Source organism: Callithrix jacchus, chromosome X (genome assembly GCF_049354715.1).
Source record: "Callithrix jacchus isolate 240 chromosome X, calJac240_pri, whole genome shotgun sequence".
Taxonomy (NCBI): domain Eukaryota; kingdom Metazoa; phylum Chordata; class Mammalia; order Primates; family Cebidae; genus Callithrix; species Callithrix jacchus.
In genome coordinates this window covers 68,540,820-68,549,029 of record NC_133524.1, presented here as the reverse complement: position 1 = coordinate 68,549,029, position 8,210 = coordinate 68,540,820, and positions in this window count along the sequence as shown.

Sequence of the window (8,210 nt, the reverse complement as noted above, 5' to 3'; positions counted from 1 at the left end):
CTTAAACAAGAGAAATTTATTTTCTCACAGTTCACAGAATTCTGAAATCATTATCACTGAGATGAAATCAAGGTGTTGGTAGGGGCACACTCCTTTCAGAGGCTCTAGGAGAGAATCTGTTTCTTGTCTCTTCTAGCTTCTGGTGGCTGCCGGCATTCCTTGGCTTGTGGCCCTTTCACTCCAATCTCTGCCTCCGTCATCACATGGCCTTCTCCTTGTCTCTGTGTAGCAAATCTCTCTCTCTCTCTCTTATCAGGACATTTGTCATTGCATTTAGGGCCCAGCTGGATAATCTCCCCATCTCAGGATCCTTAACTTAATCACATCTGCGAAGTCCTTCTTTTCTGCCATATAAATTAACACTCACAGGTTTCAGGGAAGAGGACATGGATATAACCCTGGCAACAGAGTGTAGAGTAGATTGGAGAAGATATGCTAGGAGATAGGGACACCAATTAGAATACAATCATGATTGTCTGGGAAGCTTGGCAAAAAAAGTAGAATACAATGATAATTCAAGTCAGAGACCAGGAAGTCCTGAATTAAGGCAGTGGTTGTAGGGGCAAAGAAAAGGAAACCAAATTAAGATATTTAGAAGGTAAGATCAAGGGAACTTAATAATCAGTTAAATGTAGGAGGTAAGGAATGGAAAAGACTAGAATGATTCCCAGGTTTCTTATTTGGGTGCTTGGAAGTCTGGTTGTGCCACTAACCAGGATAGTAAATAGAGGCAGAAGAGCAAGACTTGGGGAAAGTCAATCAGTGCAGTTTTGGTCATGTTGAGTTTAAGTATATGCAGAATGTCCAGGTGGAGACAGCATGTAATTGGCTATAAGCCAATTGAAATGCAGCTCTAAATCTCAAAATAGAGTTCTGGATTGTCAACATAGACAATGTTTGAGTGAAGCTGAGGGCATGAAGGAAGGAGAAAACTAACGTTAAAAAAAGAAAAAGGCCGGCCGGGTGCGGTGGCTCAAGCCTGTAATCCCAGCACTTTGGGAGGCCAAGGCGGGTGGATCACGAGGTCAAGAGATTGAGACCATCCTGGTCAACATGGTGAAACCCCCGTCTCTACTAAAAATACAAAAAATTAGCTGGGCATGGTGGCGCATGCCTGTAATCCCAGCTACTCGTGAGGCTGAGGCAGGAGAATTGCCTGAACCCAGGAGGCGGAGATTGTGGTGAGCCGAGATCGCGCCATTGCACTCCAGCCTGCTTAACAAGAGTGAAACTCCGTCTCAAAAAAAAAAGAAAGAAAGAAAGAAAGAAGAAAGAAAGAAAGAAAGAAAGAAAGAAAGAAAGAAAGAAAGAAAGGAAGGAAGGAAGGAAAGAAAGGAAGGAAGGAAGGAAGGAAGGAAGGAAGAAAGGAAAGGAAAGAAAAGGAAAGAAAAGAAAAGAAAAGAAAAGAAAAGAAAAGAAAAGAAAAGAAAAGAAAAGAAAAAGGCCTGGTGCAGTGGCTCACACCTGTAATCCCAGCACTTTGGGAGGCCAAGGCAGGCGGATCATGAGGTCAGGAGATCAGCACCATCCTGGCTAACACAGTGAAACCCCGTTTCTACTAAAAATACAAAAAATTAGCCGGGTATGGTGGCATGTGCTTGTACTCCCAGCTACTTGGGAGGCTGAAGCAGGAGAGTCACTTAAACCAGGGAAGCAGAGGTTGCAGTGAGCTGAGATCGTGCCACTGCACTCCAGCCTGCTGACAGAATGAGACTCTGTCTCAAAAACAAAAACAAACAAACAAACAAAAAGATGACCTAGGACAGAAACCTGCAAAACGTCTACAGTTAAGAGGCAGGTGATGATGGAGAGGAGCCAGCCAAAACAACAGAGAAAGAAGATCCAAGCAAGGTTTTGAGAGGCCACTTTTTTCTTTTCTTTTTTTTTCCTGAGATAGAGTCTTGCTCTATTGCCCAGGCTGGAGTGCAGTGGCTTGATCTCAGAGGCTCACTGCAACCTCCACCTCCTGGGTTCAAGTGATTCTCCTGCCTCAGCCTCCCAAGTAGCTGGGATTACAGGTGTGCACCACCACGCTCAGCTAATTTTTCTATTTTTAGTAGAGATGGGGTTTCGCCATGTTGGCCAAGCTGGTCTTGAACCCCTAACCTCAGGTGATCCACCTGCCTCAGCCTCCCAAAGTGCTGATTTTACAGGCCTGAGCCACCTCTCCCAGCTGAGAGGCCATTTTTTTCTACGTATCATTATCAATTACATACTATTTGAATACTTTCAAGGTACTGAACATGATAATTGGGGTTTATCAATACTAAGGATTTCTGTCGTTGATAAATAATGAGTAACTAGATACACAAATATCAATCAAGAAAAAGTGAATGGCTCAGTGTGCAACACTCTGCTTTAAGGATTATAGTGAATGACACTTGTATTCAATATTGTACTTAGAGATGCTAGCCAGAGCAATTGACATACAAAAGAAATAAAAGGTATCCAGAATGTAAAGGAAGAAGTCAAATTGTATCTATTTGCGGATGATATGATGTTGTATATAGAAAACCATAGGGAACATACTAAAAAAACCCTATTAGAACAAAGAAATGAATTCAGCAAGGTTTCAGGATATACAGAAGTCAACATACAAAAGTCAAGTATATGTCTATACACTTGCAATGAACAATTTGAAAATGAAATTAAGGAAACATCACAGCCATGACATGTACTACAAAAAGAAAATAAGAAAAAAATTAAGGAAACAATTTCATTTATAATAGCATCAGAAATAATAAAATGCTTAGGAATAAACGTAACAGCAGAAGTACAAAACTATACTCTGAATACTACAAAATATTGTTTTGTATTGTTTTGCTTTTGATACAGTCTTACTGTGCCACCCAAGCTAGAGTGCAGTGGCTTAATCTCAGCTCACTGCAGCCTCTGCCTCCCGGGTTCAAGCGATTCTCCTTGGGAATCATTGATGCCTCAGCCTCCAGAGTAGCTGGAATTATTGATGCAAGCCACCATGCCTAGCTATTTTTTTTTTTTTCTATTTTTAGTAGAGACAGGATTTCACCATGTTGGCCAGGCTGGTCTTGAATTCCTGGCCTTAAGTGATGCACCTGCCTCGGCCTCCCAAAGTGCAAGGATTACAGGAGTGAACCACTGTGCCTGGCCTCAAAACACTGTTAAAAGATATTGGGGCCGGGTGGGGGGGGCTCACGCCTGTAATCCCAGCACTTTGGTAGGCTGAGGAAGGCGGACCACAATGTCAGGAGTTCGAGCCTGGCCAACATGGAGAAACCCCGTCTCTACTAAAAATACACACACACAAAAAAATCAGCCGGACGTGGTGGAGTGCACCTGTAATCCCAGCTACTCAGGAAGCTGAGGCAGGAGAATTGCTTGGACCCAGGAGGCAGAGTTCGCATTGAGCCGAGATTGCACCATTGCACTCCAGCCTGGGTGACAGAGCAAGACTCCGTCTTGATAAATAAATAAATAAATAAATAAATAAGGGCTGGGTGCAGTGGCTCACACTTGTAATCCTAGCACTTTGGGAGGCCGAGGTGGGTGGATCACTTGAGGTCAGGAGTTCAAGACCAGCCTGGCCAACAAGGTGAAACCCCCTTCTCTACTAAAAATACAAAAAAAAAAAATAGCCAGGCGTGGTGCGAATGCTTTTAATCCCAGCTACTCAGGAGCCTGAGACAGGAGAATCACTTGAACCTGGGAATAGGAGTTTGCAGTGAGCTGAGATAATGCTGCTGCACTGCAGCCTGGGCGACAAGAGCAAAACTCAGAAAAAGAAAGAAAAGGAGAGAGAGGAAGAAGGGAGAGAGAGAGAGGAAGGGGGGAAGGGGGAAGGGGGGAAGGAGGGAAGGGGGGAAGGAGGGAGAGAAGGAAGGAAGGAAGGAAGGAAGGGGATCTAAATAAATGGAAAAACATCTGGTGATTGTGAATCAGAAGGCCTAATGTTGTTAAAATGGCAATATTCCCCAAGTTAACAAACACATTCAATACAATCCCTATCAGAATCCTAGGTTATCTGTAGAATTTGACAAGCTGATTCTAAAATTCTTATGGAATTGCCAGGGATACAGATTTAGCCAAAACAACTTTGATAAATAAAACAAGAGCAAAACTGGAGGACTCACACTTTCTTTTTTTCTGAGACGGAGTTTCGCTCTTGTTACCCAGGCTGGAGCGCAATGGCGCGATCTCAGCTCACCGCAACCTCCGCCTCCTGGGTTCAGGCAATTCTCCTGCCTCAGCCTCCTGAGTAGCTGGGATTATAGGCACGCGCCACCATGCCCAGCTAATTTTTTGTATTTTTAGTAGAGACAGGGTTTCACCTTGTTGACCAGGATGGTCTCGATCTCTTGACCTTGTGATCCACCCGCCTTGGCCTCCCAAAGTGCTGGGATTACAGGCTTGAGCCACCGCGCCTGGCCTCTTTTTTTCTTTTCTTTCTTTCTTTCTTTTTTTTTTTAACAAGGTATTTTCAGGCCAAGGACTCACATTTTCTAATTTCTCTCTTTTTTTTTTCTTGAGATGGAGTCCCGAGTAGCTGAGATTACAGCCATGTGCCACAATGCCTGGCTAATTTTTGTATTTTTAGTAGAGACAGGGTTTCACTATGTTGGCCAGCCTGGTCTCGAACTCTTGACCTCAAGTGATCCGCCCACGTTGGTCTCCCAAAATGCTGGGATTAGAGGCAAGAGCCACCGAACCTGGCCTATACAACTCTTAAAAGAAAACATAGGGTTAAATCTTCATGACCTTGAATTTGACAGTGAATTCTTAGCTATAACACCCAAAGCAAAGACACCAAAAGAAAAAATAGATAACTTGGACCACATCAAAATTGAAACTTTGTTGGGGCGGGGGTCTTTAAAAAATCAAAACTTGGTGGGTGGGGATGAAGGCAAAAAAATTTAAAACTTTGATGCTTCAAATTACATTATTAAGAAAATGAAAAAAATTCCACACAGAATGGGAAAAAATATTTGTAAATCATACATCTGATAAGGGGCTTGTATTCAGGACATACAAAGAACTCTTCCAACTCAATAATAAAAAGACAAATAAACCAGGTTCGGTGGCTCACGCCTGTAATCTCAGCACTTTGGGAGGCCGAGGTGGGTGGATTACCTGAGGTCAGAAGTTTGAGACCAGCCTGGCCAACATGGTGAAACCCTGTCTCTACTAAAAATAAAAAAATTAGCCAGGCGTGGTGGCGTATGCCTGTAGTCCCAGCTACTCAGGAGACTGATGCAGGAGAATCACTTGAACCTGGAAGGTGGAGGTTGCAGTGAGCCGAGATCGTGCCGTTGCCCTCCAGCCTGTCAACAAGAGCAAAACTCAATCTCAAAAGAAAAAAAAAAGACAAATAGCCCAATTCAAAAATGGACAAAATTATAAACAGCCATTTCTCCAAGGAAGATATACAAAAGGCTCAAAGTACATGAAAGGATGCTCAACATTATTAGTTATCAGAGAAATGCAAATCAAACCCACAATGAGATACCATTTAACCACTAGGATGGCTAGTATCAAAGTCAGATAGTAACAAGTGTGGACGAGGATGTGAAGAAACTGGAACCTTCCTAGTGGGAATGTAAAATGGTACACCTATTTTGGAAGACAGTCTGGCAGTTCCTCAAACAATTAAACGTAGAGTTGCCATGTGACCCCGCATTTCCACTGCCAGTTATTCACCCAAGAAAATTGAAAATGTATGTTCACACAAAAACTTGTACACAAATGTTTATAACAGCATTATTAATAGCCAAAATGTGGGAAAAGCCCAGATGTACAACTGATAAATGGATAAATAAAATACGGTCTCTCCATACAAGGAATATAATTCAGCCACAAAAAGAATGAACTATGGTATATTCTACAATGTGGATGAACCTTGAAAATATGCGAAGTGGCCGGCATGGTGGCTCATGCCTGTAATCCCAGCACTTTGGGAGGCTGAGGCAGGTGGATCACCTGAGGTCAGGAGTTTGACACCAGCCTGACCAACAAGGTGAAAATCTCTACTAAAAGTACAAAAATTAGCTGGACAAGGTGGCAGGCTACTCGGGAGGCTGAGACAGGAGAATTGCTTGAACCCAGGAGGCAAGATTGCAGTGAGTCGAGATCATGCCACTACACTCCAGCCTGGGCAATGGAGCAAGACTCCATCTCAAAAAAAAAAAAAAATGCTGGTCAGGCGCGGTGGCTCAAGCCTGTAATCCCAGCACTTTGGGAGGCCGAGGCGGGTGGATCACAAGGTCAAGAGATCGAGACCATCCTGGTCAACATGGTGAAACCCCGTCTCTACTAAAAATACAAAAAATTAGCTGGTCATGGTGGCGTGTGCCTGTAATCCCAGCTACTCAGGAGGCTGAGGCAGGAGAATTGGCCGAACCAGGAGGCAGAGGTTGTGGTGAGCCGAGATCGCGCCATTGCACTCCAGCCTGGGTAACAAGAGCGAAACTCCGTCTCAAAAAAATAAAAAATGCTAAGTAAACAAAGGCAACCACAAAAATCCACATATTATATGATTCCATTACATAAAATGTCTCAAGTAGGCAAATCTATGGAGACAGAAAGTAGCATGGTGGTTGTTTAAGGCTGGGAGGAAAATAAATAAATACATAAAATTTTAAAAAAAATACAAAAATTGGCTGGCATGGTGGCTCACACCTGTAATCCCAGCACTTTGGGAGGCTGAGGCAGGTGGATCACTTGAGACCAGGAGTTCGAGACAAGCCTGGCCAACATGCGAAACCCTGTCTCTACTAAAAATACCAAAAAAAAAAAAAAAAAAATCGCTGGGCGTGGTGGTGGGCACCTGTAATCCCAGCTACTCGGGTGGCTGAGGCAAGGGAATCACATCATCGGGAGACAGAGGTTGCAGTGAATGGAGATCACACCATTGCACTCCAGCCTGGACAACAAGAACGAAACTCCGTCTTAAAAAAAAAATTAATTAAAAAAATAAAGGCCGGTTGCGATGGCTCATGCCTGTAATCCCAGCACTTTGGAAGGCCAACTTTTGTATTTTTGTAGAGAGAGGTTTCACCATGTTGGCCAAGCTGTTCTCTAACTCCTGACCTCAGGTGATCCACCCGCCTTGGACTTCCAAAGTACTGGGATTACAGGTGTGAGCCACCTCGCCCAGAACCTTTTTTTTTTAGGCAGAATCTCGCTCTGTCACCCAGGCTGGAGTGCAGTGGCACAACTGTTCACTGCAACCTCTGCCTTCCTGGTTCAAGCAATTCTCTGCCCCACCCCCCTGAGCAGCTGGGATTACAGGCCTGCATGACCACACCCAGCTGATTTTTGTATTTTTAATAGAGATAGGGTTAGGCCATGTTGGCCAGGCTGGTTTTGAACTCCTGGTCTCAAGCTACACACCCACCTCGGCCTCCCAAAGTGCTGGGATTAGAGGCATGAACCAATGTGCCCAGCATTTTTTTTTTTTTTTGAGAGAGTATTGCTCTGTCACCCAGGCTGGAGTGCAGTGGCAGGATCTGAGCTCACTGCAAATACACCTGGCTAATTTTGTATTTTTAGTAGGGACAGGGTTTCTCCATGTTGGTCAAGCTGGTGTTGAACTTCCGACCTCAGGTTATCAGCCCTCCTCAGCCTCCCAAAGTGCTGGGATTACAGGCGTGAGTCACCGCACCCGGCCTTAATTTCTTTTAAGTGTTTCAGGGCCAGCATGGTGATTCACTCCTGTAATCCTTGCATTTTGGGAGGCTGAGGCAGGCAGATCACTTGAGGCCTGGAGTTCGAGACCAACCTGGCCAACATGGTGAAACCAGCCACTCTTATTCTTAGTGTTAGTGTTTTGTAGCATTCCAAAGTACCCTGGGGGGCCGGGCATGGTAGCTCACGCCTGTAGTCATTGCTCTTTGGGAGGCTGAGGTGAGCAGATTGCCTGGGCAACATGGTGAAACCCTATCTCTACTAAAAATACAAAATTATGCCAGGCATGGGGGTGCATGCCTGCAATCCCTGCTACTGGGGAGGCTGAGGCTGAGGCAGGAGAATCGTTTGAACGCAGGAGGCGGAGGTCGCGGTGAGCCAAGATCATGCCATTGCACTCCAGCCTTCGGGCAATAGAAACAAAACTCTGTCTCAAAAAAAAAAGAATAAGAGTAAGAATCCAGCTGGGTGCAGTGGCTCATGCCTATAATCCCAGCACTTTGGGAGGCTGAGGTGGGCGGATAACCTGAGGTCAGGAGTTTGAGACCAGC